This window comes from Bubalus kerabau, chromosome 1, assembly GCF_029407905.1.
Source record: "Bubalus kerabau isolate K-KA32 ecotype Philippines breed swamp buffalo chromosome 1, PCC_UOA_SB_1v2, whole genome shotgun sequence".
Lineage (NCBI taxonomy): Eukaryota > Metazoa > Chordata > Mammalia > Artiodactyla > Bovidae > Bubalus > Bubalus kerabau.
Genome location: NC_073624.1, coordinates 119,803,241 through 119,827,618, shown reverse-complemented (window position 1 = coordinate 119,827,618; position 24,378 = coordinate 119,803,241). Strand labels below are relative to the sequence as shown.

Genomic DNA, 24,378 nt, shown 5'->3' with positions numbered 1-24,378 from the left:
TCTTTCACCAAGAGTAACCTGCTGTTGAATGTCTAACCAGTCAGCTGTGAGATTAATTCTGAAGAATCCAGCAAGTTACTTGGTGTCTCGTTGATTATACTAATAGCAAACCACCTGTACTGAGATTGATGTGTATCTGTGTATACAGTAGCTCAGCTAGCAGACTTGCCAGAGGACTCACAAAGTGTCTGATTATACTGTGAAAAGACATCACCTAGGATGAGGAACTCACTGTAGGATTGAGGAGGTAGAGCAAGGAGCACATGACTGTGGGATCCACAGTTCAGGAACTGTTGATCACACAGAGTCTCAGAAGGGTCTGTCAAAAGTGCACGTAAGGTGTCAGCTTGGGGAGGACATTTTGCAGTATTAGTTGCCTTTTGCACTTTGTCCTTTAGGTTGCTGTATATTCTTTGAAGCCCAGGTTACCTGGTGTTTCAGATGGTAAAGAACCTGCCTGCAATGCAGGAGATGTGGGTTCTATCCCCGGGTCAGGAAGATCCTCTGGAGGAGAGCATGGCAACCCACTCAAGTTTTCTTGCTGGGAAAACCCCAAGGACAGAGGAGTCTTGTGGGCTACAGTCCATGGGGTTGTGCAAGGAGTTAGACATGATTTAGCAACTAAACCACCATCACAATATACTTTGAATCAATTGCTATTCTGTGAGATTGTGATGCAAATAGTTTATCTAAATGGGCCTGTGAAACAAATAGTAGGAGTAGAAGGTCTTCCATGGATCATTACTTCTACTTATCCAGTTAGGGAATTTGTGTTTCCTCTCCCTGCTGTGTAGTCTCTACAGGACTAATATCTTGGTTCCTGGGTGGGATGTGAGAAGGGGAAGGGCCTGCAACCAGGGACATAATAAATGTTGAACTAAATTTAAAGTCCAAGCTGCCACCACATCATTTTAGGTTCCTCATACCAACAGTGTGTGTGTGTGTGTGTGTGTGTGTGCTGTGTGCATGCTCAGTTGCTCAGTCATGTCTGACTCTTTGTAACCCCATTGCCTGGTCCCCTAGGCTCCTCTGTCCATGGAATTTTTCAGGCAAGAACTCCAGAGTGGGTTGCTACTTCCTCTTCTAGAGGATCTTCCCAACCCAGAGATTGAACCTGTGTCTCCAACATCCACAGGCGGACTCTTTGCCACTGAGCCACCTAGGAAACCCCATGCCAACAGACGAGCAGACAAATAACAGAGTTACTATATTGGCAGAAATAATTGACCTGGCTATTATGCAGACACTGGGCTGCTATAACCTATTGGAGCAGAGAGGAATAAGTGTTTCGGGACTCAGGGGGTTCAGCGAGTCACCTTTTGCTGTTTCCATGCCCAGTGATAATTACCGCAACTGAGGCCTGACAAGGACAAGGTGACTAGGGGATCAGACAACGAGTTATGAAGGTGTGAGATAACCAAGCAAGAGATCTAGAATGGAAGGGTGTCCAAAACAGGAGAATATAGAATGACTGATAAAGAAGGGAGAGAAGGTACAGAGGATAGTAGCTTATCCCATTAAGCCTCTCACCTGATAAGTCTTTTTTCTTTCCTTTTAGATAAATTTTGCCACTTACTTGGAGAAGTGATGACACATAGTGAAGTTATAGCAGCATTAATTAATGGAATGAAAGTGACAGCTCGTCTGTAATACTTTTAGACAAGTGTTTGAAAGCACATGTAACATCTTTGCAAAAATGTTTACAAAACATAGATACATTATCTTGGTGTACAGTATTAGTTTTTCTTTGGTGTGGGTCTATGGTAATGGTTTTTCTTAGGGTTTGTTCTTAAAAATGTTTTTATTTCACATTTATTTTTAAATTATGTGTGTTTGTGTAGATATATTTTGGGAAGGGTGAATCACAGAAACTTCACAGTTGAGTATAAAAGAAAGTAAAGCAGTTTGGTAAAGCAGTTTTTACACAGTAAAAGTATAAAAGAAAGTAAAGCAGTTTGGTAAAGCAAGTGAAGAGACAAAGGGGAAAAAGTATTTCTTGTGGGTGGCATGTGCCAAGATAAGAAAGAAAAGGATGTTGCATTTGAGGAGTTATATCATTTAATAGCTTTTTATAAGACAGAGATGAGGGACTGAGATGGACATGAACAAAGGCATTATCTGGGGCCAGGTTGTGAAAGATCTTGTATCCAATGCTTGAGAGTTTAGCAGGAGATTCGAGCTCCAGGTAGAGTAGTTGAATGGCTATAGCAGAACAGTGACATGATAAGAAGTGACTTTTAAAAAGATTACCGTGCCTACAGGGCAGGGACTGTACTAGAAGTAAGCAAAACCAGAATTAAGGAAAAAAGCTGTTGAAATAATTCTGGTGAAGGAAGATAGAGATGATAAAGAGAGAAATGGAAACTTTTAGTGCACATATGAAAATTGGTGATTGATATGAATCCATTTTCCTTCATGCGTGGTGGGTATTGGAATTGAGAGTGAAGTTAAGAACAACTTCCAGATTTTTGGAATAGAGAAAACTACACGAACAGTCATGGCATTGGATAAGATACAGAAGACAGGAGAAAGAGCAGACTGCTCGGCAGCAATATGACAGGCCCATTTCTAATTTTCTTGATATAAGGGGCCCAGCTGGAATTATCCAAAATATAGTATGATTAAAAGGTCATCAGAGAAATCAGGACTGGAAATAAGATTTTTGAAATAGTAACTACAATTGAGCCTTCTAGGGTGGTGCTAGTGGTAAAGAACCCTCCTGACAAAGGAGGAGACATAAGAGATGGGGCTTCCATCCCTGTGTCGGGAAGATCCCTTGGAGGAGGGCATGGCAACCTGCTCCATTCTTGCCGGGAGAATCCCGTGGACAGAGGAGCCTGGCGGGCTACAGTCTATGGGGTCTTAAGCGTCGGACATGATTTAGCAACTAAACCACCACCAATGAAGAATGGAGGAGACTCATTAACAAAAAAAGAATCACAGAGGAGAGCTGAGAAATACATTTCCTTGAACACCAACATTTAAAGTACTGAGAAAGGAAGAGGAAGAAACCTCAGAAGATGTCTTGAAGGAGTAGTTAGAGGGATAGCTGGTGCACTGGGACAACCCAGAGGGAGGGTATGGGGAGGGAGGAGGGAGGAGGGTTCAGGATGGGGAGCACGGGTATACCTGTGTCGGATTCATTTCAATGTTTGGCAAAACTAATACAATATTGTAAAGTTTAAAAATAAAAAAAAAAAAATTAAAAAAAAAAAGAAGAAATCCAGAGAAGAATGGTGACTAAGAACTCAGGATAATTTCAAAGAGAAGTTAGTGGTCAAGAGCATAAAATGCTTCAGAGAAACTGAATTCAGTAAGAATTCTTAAATATGTAGCACCTAGAAATTCTGGGAGAACAATTTTCATGGCTGGCAGATTCAAACATAGTGGGTTGAATGGGAGGTAAAAAGTGCCCTCCAGGTGTTAACAATGCAAGAGCAGAGAGGCAAAGGTAATGGTTCCTCTAAAGCATGTGGGAGTCATTCAGAGGAGATAAAAATTGAGCTGAAATGATTGCATATCTTTGATACATATATTAGTATTTTTTTAGATTTTTTTTTGATGTAGACCATTTTTAAAGTCTTTATTGAACTTGTGACAATATTATTTCTATTTTCACTTCAGTTTAGTTGCTCAATCATGTCCAACTCTTTGCGACCACATGGACTGCAGCACACCAGGCCTTCCTGTCCATCATCAACTCCCAGAGTTTACTCAAACTCATGTCCTTTGAGTCAGTGATGCCATCCAACCATCTCATCCTCTGCTGTCCCCTTCTCTTCCTGCCTTCAATCTTTCCCAGCATCAGAGTCTTTTCCAATGAGTCAGCTCTTCTCATCAGGTGGCCAAAGTACTGGAGTTTCAGCTTCAGTATCAGTCCTTCCAATGAATATTCAGAACTGATTTCCTTTAGGATGGGCTGGTTGGATCCCCTTGCAGTCCAAGGGACTCTCAAGAGTCTTCTCCAACACCACAGTTCAAAAGCATCAATTCTTCTGCACTCAGCTTTCTATATAGTCCAACTCTCACATCCATACATGACTACTGGAAAAACCATAGCCTTGACTAGACAGACCTTTGTTGACAAAGTAATGTCTCTGCTTTTTAATATGCTGTCTAGGTTGGTCATAACTTTTCTTCCAAGGAATAAGCGTCTTTAAATTTCATGTTACAAACTTCTGTCCATAGTTCTTCAGGCACTCTCTCTACCAGGTCTAATCCCTTAAATCTATTCTTCACCTCCACTATATAATCATGATTAATTGCTGCATAGTTGCGTAATCAATTGCAGTAATTAATTTCAGTACTTCCATAATAACCCAAAAGTTCAAACTTATGTTTTGTTTTTTACCTTGTAAGAATAGTGAGGAACATGAAGAAAATTTCAATGCAGACATAATGTAAAATGACCTACTTCCTTGATTAAAAAAACAGAAAAATGCAGTCTGCTTTCAGTTATCTGTTTGTAGCTTGTTGGTTTTGTGGGTTTTTATCACAAACGTTCATTCCCACATGTTAATATCCTTGTGCTCCAGCCTTCTGCCTTCTTTCTTCACTTAGAACATGCTGCTGAGGACAAAAAGGCATGATAATATTAACATAGGAAATAATTGACAAGATAAATCTGTTCACCATACATGTTCTAAAGGCAGTTAAAGGTATATTTTGTATTACTGATAAAATGCTCTTTGTCTGTGGGTGTGTATATGTGTGTGTGTCTTATGTATTTAATATATTTGATGCCAGAAACTTTAATTAGTTGATAAAGCCGCTGGATAAGTTCATGGGCTATGAAATTAGGTCCTTGTCTGATTTTATCTCCAGTCCTTACTGGACTGTGTGACTCGGTAAAAGTGACTTAACCTCTCTGGGTCTCATTATGCTCAATTGTAAAATTGAGATCGTGCATAACTTTGGGGGTTTCTATGAATGGAAAATTAGATAATGCACTCATGTAAAATGCTTATCATAGTGCCTGGAACTTAACAGACTAATGATAAATTAAATTTCATCTGCTCCTCTACTAGTCTTACAGTATGTCTGGAAGGTTTCTTCCCACACAGAGGGTAGTAAGAAAGCCTCTGCTCAAAAATCTCTGACGACTTGTGCTCCAGAACCACAGGAGTTTTGCGTGCTTTGCCTCCCAGCCTTTATTCTGAGCCTTTTCTCTATCCCTTGGTGACTGGTTCTTATTCTGTTGCCTGGTTCCCGTTTTCTGCCTCACTACCCAGTTTCATTAAATTGATGCTTCGGTTTTAACGTCAGCTTGGTTTTTCTCTGGCTTTATCCATGGTTGTCATTATTTAGAACTGCCTCTATTCATGCACTGTCACTCCCGTGTCAACCCTGTCATCTCTGCCAGATTTGGATCCCATGACTCCAGGCTTTGGCTAGCACCGTATCTCATTTTTCCAGGAAGGGAGTTTGAATGCAAGTGTTAGTGAGATGCTTTAACATAACATTTATCTATAAGAAGAGAGTCTCACTGTATTGGTTTGCTTAACATGTGAGTTTTCAGGAAAATCACACCTACTCTGTATATAATTCTCAGATCACCACCTCCATTGCCCTTAGCTGTGCCTCTCTGTAATTTTCATAATCTTATGAGCAGGTACTGATTAATAGGAGAAACTTTGAGGAGGACATATTCATTTTGCCTTCTTGATACATATTTATTATGCAATTTATATTATGCCAAGGGCACTGGATAGTTTATTGGTTCTTAGCCCCACACTTACTATTTTCTCTTCTCTGTATTATTAAAAACAGATGGCTATAAAGGGCATTTCCCAGACTTCTTCACCAGCTGAGTTTCAGTTAAATTTTATGGGTGGCCTCCCTGGTGGTTCAGATGGTAAAGAATCTGCCTGCAATGTTTAAGACCCGGGTTCTATCCCTTGGTCGGAAAGATCCCCTAGAGAAGAGAATGGTAAGCCACTCCAGTATTCTTGCCTGGAGAATCCCATGGACAGAGGAACTTGGCAGGCTACAGTTCATGGGGTCACAAAGAGTCAGACACGACTGGGCAACTAACACTTTCACACTTTCACTTTGTGAGTGGATGCATTGATCAGAGAATAGATGGCAAGAGGAAGGGGAACAGCATTTGCTTTTGGCTCCAGCAGGAGCATACTAGTCATATTTGAGAAATTAAAGAAGTCCAGAATATCTGATGGAGAAGGCAATGGCACCCCACTCCAGTACTCTTGCCTGGAAAATCCCATGGACAGAGGAGCCTGGTAGGCTGCAGTCCATGGGGTCACTAAGAGTCGGACACGACTGAGCGACTTCACGTTCACTTTTTACTTTCATGCATTGGAGAAAGAAATGACAACCCACTCCAGTGTTCTTGCATGGAGAATCCCAGGGACGGGGGAGCCTGGTGGGTTGTCATCTCTGGGGTTGCACAGAGTCGGACATGACTGAAGCGACTTAGCAGCAGCAGCATATCTGGAGTAGAGAAAGAGTGAGTGGGGAGGAAGTATGAAAAGACTTGAGACAGCTGTTGTTCAGACAGTCACTCAGTCATGTCTGTCTCTGTGACCCCATGGACCGCAGCATGTCAGTCTCCCTGCCCTTCGCCATCTCCCGGAGCTTGCTCAAACCCATGTCCACTGCGTCAGTGATGCCATCCAACCATTTCAGTCTCTGCCACCCCCTTCTCCTCCTGCCCTCAGTCTTTCCCAGCATCAGGGTCTTTTCCAAAGAGTCGGCTCTTTGTGTTAGGTGGACAAAGTATTGGAGCTTTAACTTCAGATCAGTCCTTCTAATGAATATTCAGGACTGATCTCCTTTAGGATAGACTGGTTTGATCTCCTTGCAGTCCAAGATTCTCAAGAGTCTTCAGCACCACAATTTGAGAGCATCAGTTCTTTGGTGCTCAGCCTTATCTATGGTCCAACTTTCACATTAGGTGGCCAGTTAGCTCAGTTGTTTAGAGCATGGTGCTGATAACACCAAGGTTGTGGGTTCAGTCCCCATATGGGCCAGAAATGCAAACTTCAGGCAGTTAGGAGACACCAGAACAGATATATATAGGGACATGGTGGGTGTTGGTAATGGCTTTAGATTTTATTCAGTCTTATGGGAAGCTATTAAAAGGCTTGGAACAGAGGACAGATACAATGTTTTGTGCATTGAGAGAGAAGTTGGTAGCTTTGTGAAAAATAATCTGTAGGGATGCAGAAGCAAGAGCATACCAAGGAGATGGTTTGGAGGTCATGTTGATCAGGCTGGATAGTAACACGTGCAAAGTGTGCTGTGGGTTGAGGCAACTCCCACATCATCAATTGATGAAAATAACATCAATTTCATGGCACCTCCACATCAACAAGGGCTTCTATAATTGCTAAAGAAAGGAGAAAAAAAATGATCTATAAAGTCAGCAATGGTGATTAAGTGACTTTATCTGAAAATGAAACAAATCACATGCATATATTTTACTTGTTAAGGCAAATCATATGTCAAGCAGGTGACATGTCGGTCTTTGTACCCACAAGTAAGGGAGAAATAAGCATTTTTTTTTTTAACAAAAATAATACTTTCTACAGAGGACATTTCAGTAATCTAGAGAAAAAATAATGATACTGTGAGTGGAACTGCTGGGGAGTGGTTCAGATACGACTCAGGATACAACCTGATAGGAAAATTGAAAGATGTGATAAATTGGAGGTAGGATGTTAGAATAGTAGAATACTCAAGGGTGACTAGAATTAATGCCTGGAGTAATGAATGAACAGAGATGTCTTTCTGTGATGGGAAACCTTGAGGAACAGCAAGTCTGGATATGTTACATTTGAGATGGTGACTAGGCGTTCAAGTGGAGATGTCATCGTGAGCCTAATACTCAGAAGAGAGGATCAGGCCTGAAACATGCATGTAGGAGAGACAAACAGCAGTAGAAGGAATTGAGATTATCATATCGAGTGAAGTCAGACAAAGACAAATGTCATATGCTATTGCATATATGTGGAATCTAAAAAAAAGGTACAAATGAACTTATTTACAAAACAGAAATCTAGTCACATATATAGAAGACAAACTATGGTTACCAAAGGGAAAGACAGGGAGGGACAAATTGGGAGATTGGGATTAACATATACACACTGCTGCTGCTGCTGCTAAGTCGCTTCAGTCGTGTCCGACTCTGTGCGACCCCATAGACGGCAGCCCACCAGGCTCCCCTGCCCCTGGGATTCTCCAGGCAAGAACACTGGAGTGGGTTTCCATTTCCTTCTCCAATGCATGAAAGTGAACAGTGAAAGTGAAGTCGTTCAGTCGTGTCCGACTCCTAGCGACCCCATGGACTGCAGCCCACGAGGTTCCCCCTCCACCCATGGGATTTTCCAGGCAAGAGTACTGGAGTGGGGTGCCATTGCCTTCTCCAATATACATACTACTTACGTATAATAGAAAACCAATAAAGACCTACTGTATATTACAGGAAACTCTACTCAATACTCTGTAATGACTTATATGGGGAAAGAATCTAAAAAAGAACATATGCATATATGTATAACTGATTCAATTTACTGTACAGCAGAAATTAACACAATATTGTAAATCAACTGTATTCTAAAAAAATTTTTAAATAAACAAACAAGAAAAGTGAAAAGGAGACCATGTTAAAATGATAGGATTTTTCGGTAGCCATCAGATAAGATGATAATGGTTTCAACTGTAACAGTGAAAAGTGTTAGAAAAATGTTTTCATGTTTGAACATATTCAAATGAGGCACCTATGGACATTGAGACCATTGAGGGAGAGAGAAGAAATCAAAAGTGAAGACAGTATTTTGGAAAAAATACATACACTTAGAAAGGAACAAGACAGTTTAGAGAAGTGTTTGGTGAGGCAGAAAAACCAGTAACAAGTTGTCATAGAAATCAAGATAGCTGAGAGCTTCATGAAGGAGGAGGTGGTAACTGTCAAATGCAGCCAAGTTTGAAATATAAGGCAAAAATATAGAGCTTGGATTATCTGATAACTCATGGGCTTGAGTTATATTTTAACGTATTTCCTTGTCCCCCAGTCAGGTGACTTATTCAATTGCCAGTCAAGGTGATTCTGTCTTCTGAAGATTCCTATGATCCTAGAATTGCTTAGTTATTTGGAGACTGAGAAGGAAAAGGACAGGAAGAGTTGACTTTTTACTGTTATTATGGGAAAAAATTCCTTTTAGTATACAATAATAATAGTTAATATTTATTGAGCTCTTACATGTCAGGCTCTATTCAATTATATGTATTATTCCATTTAACATTCACTACAATCTCTGAGTTAAAAAAAATTCTTTGATCATGCATGCTCCTTTAGCTACTTTCCCTTTTTCCTTTGGAGCAAAATTTCTTGAAAGATTGGCTGAGTTATCTCTCTTATTTCTCCTTTTTCATTCTCTCTTGAACCCACTCCAATAGGGTTTTCAGATCAGATCAGCTGCTCAGTCTTGTCCGACTCTTTGCGACCCCATGAATCGCAGCACGCCAGGCCTCCCTGTCCATCACCAACTCCCGAAGTTCACCCAGACTCATGTCCATCGAGTCAGTGATGCCATCCAGCCATCTCATCCTCTGTCATCCCCTTCTCCTCCTGCCCCCAATCCCTCCCAGCATCAGAATCTTTTCCAATGAGTCAACTCTTCGCATGAGGTGGCCAAAGTACTGGAGTTTCAGCTTCAGCACATCATTCCTTCCAAAGAAATCCCAGGGCTGATCTCCTTCAGAATGGACTGGTTGGATCTCCTTGCAGTCCAAGGGACTCTCAAGACTCTTCTCCAACACCACAGTTCAAAAGCATCAATTCTTCGGCGCTCAGCTTTCTTCACAGTCCAACTCTCACATCCATACATGACCACAGGAAAAATCATTGCCTTGACTAGACGGACCTTTGTTGGCAAAGTAATGTCTCTGCTTTTGAATATGCTATCTAGGTTGGTCATAACTTTCCTTCCAAGGAGTAAGTGTCTTAATTTCATGGCTGCAGTCACCATCTGTAGTGATTTTGGAGCCCAGAAAAATAAAGTCTGACACTGTTTCCACTGTTTCCCCATCTATTTCCCATGAAGTGGTGGGACTGGATGCCATGATCTTTGTTTTCTGAATGTTGAGCTTTAAGCCAACTTTTTCACTCTCCACTTTCACTTTCATTAAGAGGTTTAATTCCCACTATTTTACCAAAATTTCTCTTGTTAAGTCAACAATCATGTTACCACGTTCAGTGATCACTTCCCATTACTCATCTATCAACAACATGTGGAATATTTTCTTCCTTAATCCTCTGGAGCTTTCTAGCCATTTCTGATCTTCTCTAACTTCAGTTAGAATGCCTTAAAGCTCAGTTCTTATACTTATTATCAACATTAATAACTCACAAGATGTTATTCAGTGTCATGAGTGCAGGTTATAGCTCTACCTTGATGAATTCCAAATTTATACCTCCTTCTCTTACCAAACTTAAGGCTTTTGTAGGCAACTATCTACCAGTGGATATCTGTAATATATCATGCCCTTAATCTCCTTTCTTTACCATCTGAGACACCAGGGAAGCCCAGCTGAAACTCCAATAATGTGTCCGCTTGATGTGAACACTGGAAAAGACTGTGATGCTGGGAAACATTGAAGGCAGAAGGAGAAGAGGGAGACAGAGGATGAGATGGTTGGAGGGCATCACCGACTCAAAGGATGTGAACTTGGGAAAGCTCTGGGAGATAATGAGGGACAGGGAAGTCTGGTGTGCTGCAGCCCATGGGGTCATAGAGTTGGACACGGCTGAGTGACTGAAAAACAACAAAACCCCCCCTTCTCAACCCCAAATGTTCCTCTTCTAATCTTCACCATCTCAGCAGATGACAATTTCTTCCCTCCAAGATGCTGAAGCAAAATACTTCTCCTATCTATCCTACCCATAACAGTCAATGTGTTAGTAATTTCATTTAGGTCTACTTGCTAATTTTATCTGGAATCTGATATGTCCACTGGGTTACTGAATTAGTTGGAACTACAATTATTTTGTCTTTGATTCACCTTTATGTTTTCACTGTTTCTCTCCTACAGTCTTTTTCAACAGATCAGCCACTGCTATTTTAAAAACATAAACAAGTTTATGTCATTGCTTTATGCAAACCCCTCCAATGGCTCCTCATTTCACCCAGGATAATAAAGCCCTTATCATCACTCAGGGCCCTGGATGGTTTGCTACCTTTCCACCTCGTGCTTCCCACCTCTTGAAATTCACCTTCCCTGCTGCTTTTGCTGCTTCACTTTGCTGACGCTCATTGGCTTCTCTGCTTTTATTTGTACACACTGCACATGTTCTTTTAATTTCATGGCTGCAGTCACAATCTGCAGTGATTTTGGAGCCCAAGAAAATAAAGTCTGTCACTGTTTCCATTGTTTCCCCATCTATTTGCCATGAAATGATGGGACCAGATGCCACAATCTTCGTTTTTTGAATGTTGAGTTTTAAGCCAGCTTTTTCACTCACCTCTTTCACTTTTCATCAGGAGTTTCTTGAGTTCTTCTTCACTTTCTGCCATAAGGGTAGTGTCATCTGCATATCTGAGGTTATTGATATCTCCCAGCAATCTTGATTCCAGTTTGTGCTTCGTACAACCTGGCATTTCTCATGATGTACTCTCTGCATATAAGTTAAATAAGCAGGGTGATAATATACAGCCTTGACATACTGAGAGATGTTACTTTTCCAACAAAGTTCTATCTAGTCAAAGCTATCATTTTTCCAGTAGTCATGTATGGATGTGAGATTTGGATTATAAAGCAAGCTGAGCATCGAAGAATTTGAACTGTGGTGTTGGAGAAGACTCTTGAGAGTCCCTTGGACTGCAAGGAGATCCAACCAGTCCATCCTAAAGGAAATCAGTCCTGAATATTCATTGCAAGGACTGATGTTGAAGCTGAAGCTCCAAAACTTTGGCCACCTGATGTGAAGAACTTACTCCTTGGAAAAGACCCTGATGCTGGGAAAGACGGGGGAGAACAGGATGACAGAGGATGAGATGGTTGGATGGCATCACCAACTTGATGGGTATGAGTTTGAGCAAGCTCTGGGAGTTGGTGATGGACAGGGAAGCCTGGTGTGCAGCAGTTCATGGTGTCACAAAGAGTCAGACATGACTGAGCCACTGAATTGAACTGAACTGAATTTTGTTGGTTCAGACCTTTCCGAGTCCAATTGTTTACACAGAATGATGTTTTCCCCCAGAATATCTACATGACTTGCTCTATGGCTTCCTTTAGATACCATCTTCTTAGTGAGCTCTTCTCTAAGCACCTTTTATAAAGCATTGACAGCCTCCCCATCTTCCTGTACTTTCATTCTAGTCTTTAATTTCCATCATGTCTGTTCATACAACCCCATGGCAAATTATAGCTTTACTTCCTCATTATCTCTTCCTTCATGTAAGTTCCATGCTGTCACCAATTATGCTTTGTTGTTACATCACTGATGCCTACGACAGTCCATGGTATCTATAAAGTAGGTGCTAATATTTTCCTCATGTATTGATTAGGCTCAGAGAGGTTAAAGGCCTTGCTCAATTTATAAGTGATGGTGCTGGAACTCAAGTCCAGAGTTTGAATCCAGAGTCCATATACATCGCATATACTAAACATTAACAGACACTTTCACTGAATTTTTAGTAATTTCTATTACCTTTCTCATCTCCCCATGACTTTTATTTTAGCCTGAGTTTATTTATTCAAATACATTAATGATAGCAAGAGGCACAGTGGAATGGTCTTCAGTCTCCCGAAGCCATTCCAATCATCTGAGCAGCATTTCACTGTCTGTAGTGAAAGCTTTGCTACCAACACTAATGATTAAGAATTAAAAATTTCCAGTAGACCACAGGGCAGACAAATTTATCAATTTGGTTCATAAAAATGAAAGTGAGGTGAAGTCGCTCAGTTGTGTCTGACTCTTTGCGACCCTGTGGACTCCCCGTGCCCACCAGACTCCACTGTCCATGGGATTCTCCAGACAAGAATACTGGAGTGGGTTGCCATTCTCTTCTCCAGGGGATCTTCCAGACCCAGGGATCGAACTCAGGTCTCCTGCACTGTGGGCAGATGCTTTAACCTCTGAGCCACCAGGGCAGACCTCATAAAAATGAGGAGTATTTAGATAATTGGAAACAACTATGATGTATAATAGCATGAGACCTCATGAGAAATAAATTGAATGATGTGTATAAAAACTGAGAAAAGTGATAAAAACCATGTTGGCACTCTCATTATGAGGATTCTAGGAAAAAACAATAAAATACTGGAAATAGACACAATTTTCTTTTTAATTTTAACCATAGACTTGCTTAACTGAATTTTTTTTGAACCAAACTCATCTTGAGGCATTCATCAGATACTTTTCCACTTAATATTTTTTATGTGTATCAGCTTTCTTGGAAAATTGAAAGGTTATGTGAGAAAGTGCCAATATAATGTACTTAATAAAAAAGTTCAGTACCATCTTTTCACACATGTACACTACCAAATAACAAAAGTGAGCATATCCAAGTCACTACTTATCCAAAAATCAACATTATTCCAGAGGAAAGAAAAATCGCTTCAATTTTATGTCCCCATTTACACAATTAAAACTAAACTGTATTTGAATTGCACACTTAGAAAATTGTGAGTTACCTTTTCTGTGTCAGTAAAATGAGCAAACTCCATTCCATTGGATTTTGTGTAAATTCTATGAGTTAATAACAAGATTGTGCTGTGCTCAGTAGTTCCGTTGTGTCTGACCCTTTGAGACCCCATAGAGGGTAGCCTTCCAGGGCTCCTCTGTCCATGGAATTTTCCAGGTAAGAATGCTGGAATGGGTTGCCATGTCCTAGTCCAGGGGATCTTCCTGACCTATGGCTGGAACCTGCATCTCTTGAGCCTCCTGCACTGGCAAGCAAATTCTTTACCACTGTGCCACCTGGGAAGCCCAATAATAAGACTAGCACAATATTAATATATGAACAAAAAATTTAGAACTATCACTGCCACCTTTCCTTCCTATCTTAAACTTTAACAAGTATTTTCAAAATTTCCACCATTTTTTTTTAAAGCTACCATACACATTCTAATATATGTCTTCAACTATAAATAGTCTTTGAAAAATTGTCCAAATATACAAAAACAAATAGAAAGGAAATACTTTTTGTAATACATTTATTGTATTCTATGCCTTAGAATATAAAATAATGGAATAAAATCAGTCAGAATGTAAATTCAGTTTACAGAATAGTGAAAACACTTTAAATACATTTCTCAGACAAGCAATCAAAATACACTATTGCCATTAAAATTGAGACTAAATTATCTTTAAAAATTACTTTCACTAGTAATTTTTTCACTAGTTAGCATATTTTAAACATTTATTTGTAAATAAAGAGCTATCACTGAAAAAATTTCATCTATTTATTTACATAGGAATTCTTGAGGACAAGAACATCTAGGTCTGTTTTTTTTCCTGTGAGTATGCATATATAAAGAGGGAGAGATAATCTTCTCTAAGAACAAGAAAAGTTAGTCTTGAGTATTATTTAGCCATTTACTGTTCTGAGAGTGCAATATTGTTTAAAGAATTATGCCTGCGTGGAATGATGTAATTGCTCAGTTGGGGTACTGTGGTCAGTGAAGGTACATAAAATGTCTGAATACTTGTACTTTTAAAAATATTTCTAGTGTATGATCTTTTTAATGTGATGTTGGATTCTGATTGCTAGAATTTTGTTAAGGATTTTTTCATCTATGTTCATCAGTGATATTGGCCTGTAGTTTTCTTTTTTTGTGGGATCTTTGTCAGGTTTTGGTATTAGGGTGATGGTGGCCTCATAGAATGAGTTTGGAAGTTTACCTTCCTCTGCAATTTTCTGGAAGAGTTTGAGTAGGATAGGTGTTAGCTCTTCTCTAAATTGGATGCAAGGATTCTTCAATATCTGCAAATCAATCAATGTAATACACCACATTAACAAATTGAAAAATACAAACCATATGATTATCTCAATAGATGCAGAGAAAGCCTTTGACAAAATTAAACATCCATTTATGATAAAAACTCTCCAGAAAGCAGGAATAGAAGGAACATACTTCAACATAATAAAAGCTATATATGACAAAGCCACAGCAAACATTATCCTCAATGGTGAAAAATTGAAAGCATTTCCTCTAAAGTCAGGAACAAGACAAGGGTGCCCACTTTCACCATTACTGTTAACATAGTTTTGGAAGTTTTGGCCACAGCAATCAGAGCAGAAAAAGAAATAAAAAGAATCCAGATTGGAAAAGAAGAAGTAAAACTCTCACTGTTTGCAGATGACATGATCCTCTACATAGAAAACCCTAAAGACTCCACCAGAAAATTACTAGAACTAATCAATGAATATAGTAAATTTGCAGGATATAAAATCAACACACAGAAAACACTTGCATTCCTATACACTAATAATGAGAAAACAGAAAGAGAAATTAAGGAAACAATTCCATTCACCATTGCAATGAAAAGAATAAAATACTTAGGAATATATCTACCTAAAGAAACTAAAGACCTATATATAGAAAACTATAAAACACTGGTGAAAGAAATCAAAGAGGACACTAATAGATGGAGAAATATACCATGTTCATGGATTAGAAGAATCAATATAGTGAAAATGAGTATACTACCCAAAGCAATTTATAGATTCAATGCAATCCCTATCAAGCTACCAATGGTATTCTTCACAGGGCTAGAACAAATAATTTCACAATTTGTATGGAAATACAAAAAACCTCAAATAGCCAAAGCTATCTTGAGAAAGAAGAATGGAACTGGAGGAATCAACCTACCTGACTTCAGGCTGCACTACAAAGCCACAGTTATCAAGACAGTATGGTACTGGCACAAAGACAGAAATATAGATCAATGGAACAAAATAGAAAGCCCAGAGATAAATCCACACACATATGGACACCTTATCTTTGACAAAGGAGGCAAGAATATACAATGGATTAAAAACAATCTCTTTAACAAGTGGTGCTGGGAAAACTGGTCAACCACTTGTAAAAGAATTAAACTAGAGCACTTTCTAACACCATACACAAAAATAAACTCAAAATGGATTAAAGATCTAAACGTAAGATCAGAAACTATAAAACTCCTAGAGGAGAACATAGGCAAAACACTCTCTGACATACATCACAGCAGGATCCTCTATGACCCACCTCCCAGAATATTGGAAATAAAGGCAAAAATAAACAAATGGGACTTAATTAAACTTAAAAGCTTCTGCACATCAAAGGAAACTATAAGCAAGGTGAAAAGACAGCCTTCAGAATGGGAGAAAATAATAGCAAATGAAGCAACTGACAAACAACTAATCTCAAAAATATACAAGCAACTCCTGCAGCTCAATTCCAGAAAAATAAATGACCCAATCAAAAAAGGGCCAAAGAACTAAATAGACATTTCTCCAAAGAAGACATACAGATGGCTAACAAACACATGAAAAGATGCTCAACATCACTCATTATCAGAGAAATGCAAATCAAAATCACTATGAGGTACCATTTCACACCAGTCAGAATGGCTGCGATCCAAAAGTCTACAAGCAATAAATGCTGGAGAGGGTGTGGAGAAAAGGGAACCCTCTTACACTGTTGGTGGGAATGCAAACTAGTACAGCCACTATGAAGAACAGTGTGGAGATTCCTTAAAAAACTGGAAATAGACCTGCCTTATGATCCAGCAATCCCACTGCTGGGCATACACACTGAGGAAACCAGAATTGAAAGAGACACGTGTACCCCAATGTTCATCGCAGCACTGTTTATAATAACCAGGACATGGAAGCAACCTAGATGTCCATCAGCAGATGAATGGCTAAGAAAGCAGTGGTACATATACACAATGGAGTATTACTGAGACATTAAAAAGAATACATTTGAATCAGTTCTAATGAGGTGGATGAAACTGGAGCCTATTATACAGAGTGAAGTAAGCCAGAAAGAAAAACACCAATACAGTATACTAACGCATGTACATGGAATTTAGAAAGATAGTAACAGTAACCCTGTATACAAGACAGCAAAAGAGACACTGATGTATAGAACATTCTTTTGGACTCTGTGAGAGAGGGAGAGGGTGGGATGATTTGGGAGAATGGCATTGAAATATGTCTAATATCATATATGAAACGAGTTGCCAGTCCAGGTTCGATCCATGATACTGGATGCTTGGGGCTGGTGCACTGGGACGACCCAGAGGGATGGTATAGGGAGGGAGGAGGGAGGAGGGTTCAGGATGGGGAACACATGTATACCTGTGGCGGGTTCATTTCGATATTTGGCAAAACCAATACCATATTGTAAAGTTTAAAAATAAAATTAAAAAAAAAAGCTTTTAAAAAAAAATTTCTATCTTATTCATCAAAGTCTGCATCTATTAGAAGGTTGGTCAGAAAATACATGCTACCTGCTTCTTAAGAAGCATTAACAGCCTTGACGTGCCATTCTAGGACAAATAGGTAAGCAAAAAAAAAAAAAAAAAAGAAAAGAAAAGAAAGGACCAATTATGAAAAGCAGATTAAATAAGTATAAAACATAAAAGAAATTCAAATCATCTGTGAAAAGTAAAATGTGAATATTCTTTTTACCATAGTTTTTAAGAGGAGAACTTACAAGAAAGATTTTTTTCATATTCAAATAAAATACAAGTGGTGGGAAAATCCAAAATATTCTATCAGAGTATTTTGATACTTTCAAAACACTTTCACTATTTTAAACATCATGATTAGAAAAATAAAACAGATTTTTACAAAATTATTAAGTGCTTTTGGGCTAAGCAATGCAACTATAATTTATGTCTGAGCAAGTGCAAATCCAAACAATATTACTTAATATAAATTTATTTTCAATTAATATGCTATAAGTATTTTTAAAGCTGTGTTAAAGAACATGAATTTGAGTTGAAGTTATATTTCTAATGGCCTTAACTCCTTTTTGAGAAATAGTGTGGGTATTAATCAAGCAAACAATGTACTTCTTGCCCCTGATAAAAACCTCTTTTGGCCCCTCCAAAGTAATTTAATAATAACTCAGTTGTACACATTATGAAGTTTTTATAGCATTGCTTCCACTTGATCTATGAGCCACTGTGGATTGCTCCAAGTAAAAAAAGCACAGTAAGACACATTTTGGGTGAGTCACAGAAGCAAAACCACAAATCTGTGTTTTTTACTTAGGGGCAGTACACTGGGAAGATTTTCCCCAAGACAAGCTAGACTGGAAGTGTTACTACTCAAGTGAATCAATGAACACATTCAGTTGTTGTCAGCTATAGCTAGGAGAAACAAGAACCCTCAGCAGTCCAAGAAGGAATGGGTTGGCAGGACCATGGGCTTTCATGTCAGAATGTTCTGAATGTTAAGTATGGGTTCACTTCTCACAAGCTATGTGATCTTCTAGCCTGTAAGTCTTACTTTTCTTCTCTCTAAAATGAGCTTAAAATTATATTCAAGTTTCCAAACTGTCAAATGGATTATTTGAGATATGTGCTAGGCAGCCATCACCATGCCTGGCATGGAGAAAGCATTGGCGGCACACGTGCGGCTGTGGTTATCATTGTATCATCATTGTAAATATCATCATCATCACCATTATCATCAGAGAATGAAAAAAAAGGGGCCAAGAAACAGAGAATTTGCGAGGAATGAGATGTACCAGTGACAAATAAGGCAGTTTAGGGAACTAAGTTGGCAAGCTCTGGATATGAAGCAGATGTTTCTATCATGCAGACCTAGGCATGCATTGCCAGAGCAGGACAATTCCTTAAAGGTATTGCTCCAGGCTAAAAATGAATCGGGAGGAACACACACAGTCCCAAACTGGCAGCCATGCTATCCAGCTGAAAGTGGTCATTAAACACAAACCCTTTGGGGCAAATGTACTGACCATTCTGTATCAGAAAAGCTGGGTGATTTAGATACTAGCCAAAAAATACGGCATCATCGAAACGCTGCATTAAATTGGAAGGCATGTGAAAGAATGATGGGGAGAGAGTACCTGTTCATTTTGTTTCTAGCTCTGCAGCAATCTAGGCTACATTCTTCCATGTAGTTGTACTACAACTTCTCCTCCAAGAAGTGGGGACTAAGAAGACCCTCATGAATATGCTCAGAAGATCAGCTAAGAAGACCTGACGTTAATACATTCAGAAGTGAAGCAAGTATGAACTGAAAAGTGGGACTAAAAAGAAGGACTTTCCTAAAGAGTAGGACTGTCAGGAGCCAGAAAGCCAGCAGCAGGGTAACTAAGCTGGGTTCATTCAGCAGGCCTTGTCGGGGCACTCCTAGGAGGGTGGGTTGAGAGAAGTGTTGTGAGGGAGTTCCCTCCGAACACTCCTGGCAAGGCGGCCTTGTCATTGTTCAGTCACTAAGTTGTGTCCGACTCTTTGTTACTCTGTGTACTGCAGCATGCCAGCCTTCCCTCTCCTCCTCTATCTCCCGAAATTGCTCAGACTAATGTTCACTGAGTCGGTGATGCCATCCAACCATCTCATCCTGGCTACTATTAATACATGCTCAGATGGTAAAGAATCTGCCTGCAAAGTGGTAAACCTGGGTTTGATCCCTGGGTTGGGAAGATCCCCTGGAGAAGGAAATGGCAGTCCACTCCAGTATTCTTGCCTGGAGAATCCCACACACAGTGGAGTCTGGTGGGCTACAGTCCACGGGGTCGCAGAGAGTCAGACACGACCCAGCACCTGACACGCACACCCTGCGCTAGTGGCCAAAGCAGCGGGGAGGAGAGTGCTCTTTTCAGAAAGTTACTTAAATCGTGTCATTTTCTGCTCAAAATCTTTCAAAGTTTTCCCCATTAACTTACAAATAAAAGTCTATTCCTTACAATAGCCTAATAGTTTTTTTTCCCCTAAAGAATCTATTTTTAAAATAATAATCATAATGCTTTAAAAAATGAGACTCAATAAAAAACTTTAAAATATGATTCAGTTTGTAATGGTTATTCAAGAAACACAGTGGATATCCTCTGTCAAGTACACTTACTAATGTATTGCAGGGGTTTTATTTATATTATTTTGGTTATTTTATTTTTTTAAAAAAATTGGAGTATTTACAATGTTGTATTAGTTTCAGATGTACAGCATAGTGACTCAGTTTTACATATACATATATTAACTCTTCTTCTGATTCTTTCACCATATAGTTTATTATCGAAGTGTCAGTAGACTGATCTGGTTTACATTTTTGATCTTATGTCTTACATATTTTTTCATAGCTGGTTCCTTTTCATTCTTTGGGTCTCATCTCAAATTCCAACTTTTTGAGAAATTCTCAACCTGTCAACCACTCTTCATCACTTTGGCCAGCAGCAACCATGCCATATGCCGTGCTTAGTCACTCAGAGGTGTCTGACTCTTCGTAACCCCATGAACTGTAGCCCACCAGGCACCTCTGTCCATGGGATTCTCCAGGCAAGAATACTGGAGTGGGTTGCCATGCCCTCATCTGGGGGATCTTCTCAACCCTGGGAGAGAATCCAGGTCTCCCACATTGCAGGTGAATTCTTTACCAGTGAATTCTGAGCTACCAGGGAAGCCCAAGAATACTGTAGTGGGTAGCCTATGCCTTCTGCAGGGGATCTTCCCAATCCAGGAATCGAACCAGGGTCTCCTGCATTGCAGGCAGATTTTTACAAGCTGAGCTATCAGGGAAGCCCCAACCATTCCATATTGGTTGTTAAATATTTTTACTATCACACTAACTATATATTAAATATCATGATATATACTGGTAAATATATCTACAAGGAGAAATATCAATAACCTCTGATACGTAGATGACACCACTCTTATGGCCGAAAGAAAGAGGAACTAAAGGAGCTCTTGATGAAAGTGAAAGAGGCAAATAAAAAATCTGGCTTAAAACTCAACATTCAAAAAACTAAGATCATGGCGTCTGGTCTCATCACTTCATGGCAAATAGATGAGGAAACAATGGAAATAGTAACAGACTTTATTTTCTTGGCTCCATATCACTGCAGATGGTGACTGCAGCCATGAAATTAAAGATACTTGCTCCTTGGAAGAAAAGCTATGACCAACCTAGACAGCATATGAAAAAGCAGAGACATTACTTTGCCAACAAAAGTCTGTATAGTCAAAGGTATGGTTTTTCCAGTAGTCATGTATGGATGTCAGAATTGGACCATAAAGAAAGCTGAGTGCTGAAGAACGATGCTTTTGAACTGTGGTGTTGGATAATACTCTTGGGAGTCCCTTGGACTGCAAGGAGATTAAACCAGTTAAATCTAAAGGAACTCAACCCTGAACGTTCATTGGAAGGACTGATGCTAAACTGAAGCTCCAATACTTTGGTCACATGATGCAAAGAACTGCCATGCCCAAGATAGGTGAATGCTTTGAGCAGACCAATGGAAAGTCTTGTGCTCAAAAAGGCAAATGAATATCTGATGAACATGATTCAAAATATGATTCCTATTACAAAGGTCTTCATTGTCTTCTGAATAGAATATTTATAAGACAAGCAATCTTTTCTCTTGCAAATAGAGTAACCAGCTCTTCTGGTTTGCCTGAGACTCAGGGTTTTCTAGGGTTGGAAGATTATCAGTGCAAAATTTTTCATTTAATATGCTAACAAAGTCTGTGATTTTACCTGGCCTGCAAAAAATAAAAAATAAAAAAAATAAAATAAATCTTTTCCTACAAAAGGTGAGAGAATAGAGGAGAAGACATAGTGGAGGTGGCAGGGTCTTTGCTTATTGCTGGTAAACATTTTAATGAACCCTCTTGCAACAGTGCCACAAAAGCGAAGTTCTGTCGAATTGAGAGATGGCACATCCATCCTTTATTCAGCCAGTAAACTGCTTTGTTTTGTCTGCTAAGCTGCTAGTTTACGTTCTTAAATTTATTTTAAAACAGTTTCTCTATACTCGTTTAATCAACACATATTTTCTTGTGATTTACTTGTAAAATAAATGCTATTGCTGTAGATTTATATGTTGTATTGATGCTTGCAGTTTACAGTTATTCTAATAAGTTTGTATCCCTTTCATGATGGCTGGTTTATGGTTGTCACTGCCTGAACAACAGTAGATAAATTTAGAAGGTAATCCAATTGTTCAAACTTAACTATTTATGTTCTCCTTAATATTGCAACTGAGTATGTCTTTCTTTAAAGATAAGATTATAATGCTGCTACCTAATAACTATTTAGAATACATATAATTATTTTAATATCTGCTCACATGCTCAGTCCTTTTCTCTCTCTCTTCTTTTTTTTTTTTTCTTTCTTTTAATGGAAACCAGTGTTGCTAGATAGCTTAACCAGTATCCAAATAACTTAGACACCATGTAAAAGCTTCAACTATTAAGGAAGCAGAATCTCTGAGGCACAGGGCAATTTTAACATGCTCCGTATGCACTTTGATGTCTGAGAACCACTTGACTACTTACTTGTGTCGATAACTAGAACCCACCATACACCTGGCAGCAGTCACCCTAACTGTAGCCACAGTGTCTGGATGTGTGTTAGGCTAATGAGATATGCTCTCTGATACATCTTTTACTAGATGGAAATGAAACCTCTTCTGTGTAGTCAAAAGAGCTGCATATATAGAACACACAATATTTTCACAGACTAAAAAGTCCAATGTTCAGAAAACTTAAAAATAATTTTATTTTCTCCTATCTGAACTTAATTTCTATCTTGATTGCCAATTCTGTCCAGAAATAGAATTTGCAATAGAATCAGTTCATTCTAGGGAAACTTAGATATTTTGAAATTATTTCAAGTCTAAAGTCAAATACAGAATGATTTCTCCTTGCGTTCCCAAGTCCTGAAGTTGATTCTAAGGTTCAGGGCTTATAAAAACTCTGTAGTACTGATAGGGAGAGAACTCCACTTCTTGGTCTTGATCTGTCCTGTGCTGGTATTCAGGGAGACACATAATTGTTTGGTTTGCATATCTACGGGCATTTGTTTCAGTGGCCTCTTGCCACTCAGTACAAGCTATTTGTGAATGCACATTTCCATTGAATTAAAGATTAATTTTATGTGATTCTTCTACCTTCAGGTAAGGTTTGGCTGTTTCCTGAACCTTCCTGAGACTGCAGTTGACCGGATCCCCATCAGATATTCTCTGCTCCTGAAATCCTGGACAGTCACCCTGATTCACTTGGCACCTACATTACAGTGACCTGGGGCATATCTGCAGGCCTGTCAGAGCTCATCCAGAAAGTAGGCATCAAATATCCTCAACTTTTGTTTTCTCAGTTTTAAGGGGTCATGTCTTACCTCAGTTTCAGCACCTCCATATCAAACTGCTAAGCTTTCAAGCTTCAATTTTATTTCCTTCCAATTTTCTCTTACTCTCCCCAGATCAGAGACAGAATCCAAGTGAGTGGTGGGGAGATTTCCAGAGAAGGTTAAAAAGAGTTGGGGTGTTGCATTTGCTTGTTTTTTTTCCCAACTTTAACCTAGACTGGGAGTTTTTAAAGCCTAAAAAGCAATCATTGACCATTAGCTTTTTGCATCTTCTAATGATAACCTCTCCTTAGAGCAAGAGTGATCTCAATTCTCATCTCCAAATGGAAGAAAGTCTTGGGTTAACATTGTGTGCAGATTCAAGAGGGACTGAACTGAGATGTTAAAATATTATTATCCCCATTTTACCAATGAGGAAACAGTTTAGGGAAATTAAATAATTTTCTCAAAAACATACTACTAGGAAGTAGTTGAGCTAAGTCTCAACTCCAAGTCTGTCTAGCGTCTGTTCTTAACCATGTAATCATCCCATAACTGACCTTCCTGTTTTCCTCTCTCATTTTAGGGCTGACCTAGCGTGCCCCAGGTTTTGGTGTGATGGCGCATGAGAGCAGAATGTGGAAGCAGGGACGTGCATGGAATGTTTGTGTGACAATGATGCTAACCACATTCAAGAATGGCATTTCATAAAAACACCTTCAAACAAAAATTAAAAATAAAAGACATGTGCAATGCAAAGGCTTATTCTTGTGATTATTAAGAATATAAATGCTCTGAGATTTTAATTAAGCCTCTTTAGCAGGTTTTCCACATGAGATGCTTCCTCACCCAATGAGGTTTCATATTTCATAGGTCAAGCTTGCCAATGACTTTGCTGCTTTCAGCTTCCTTTTTACATTAAATGCCAATGCCTAGACAAAAAGTCCACATTTTGCCTGACATCCATTTCATTGGAACGTGAGCTCATCTACCCTGTCTCTTGGAATTAGCCAATTTGAGTTTTAAGAATATCGGACATCTTCCTGGCTACCTGAAAGTGCAGAAGAGGTAAATTTGTCTTTAAAAATTAATTTATTTTGTCTTATTT

At 39.1% G+C, this 24,378-nt stretch overlaps 1 long non-coding RNA gene across 1 annotated transcript in view; it reads left to right on the top strand.

The window, feature by feature from the left end:
* LOC129641784 (uncharacterized) overlaps window positions 1-24,020 on the top strand; it is a 32,152-nt gene extending 8,132 nt beyond the window's left edge. Inside the window, exons 3-4 of the long non-coding RNA XR_008709438.1 lie at window positions 23,101-23,264; window positions 23,857-24,020. This is a non-coding gene — a long non-coding RNA (uncharacterized LOC129641784). The remainder of the gene's footprint in view (window positions 1-23,100; window positions 23,265-23,856) is intronic.
* The last annotated feature ends 358 nt before the right edge of the window (window positions 24,021-24,378 follow it).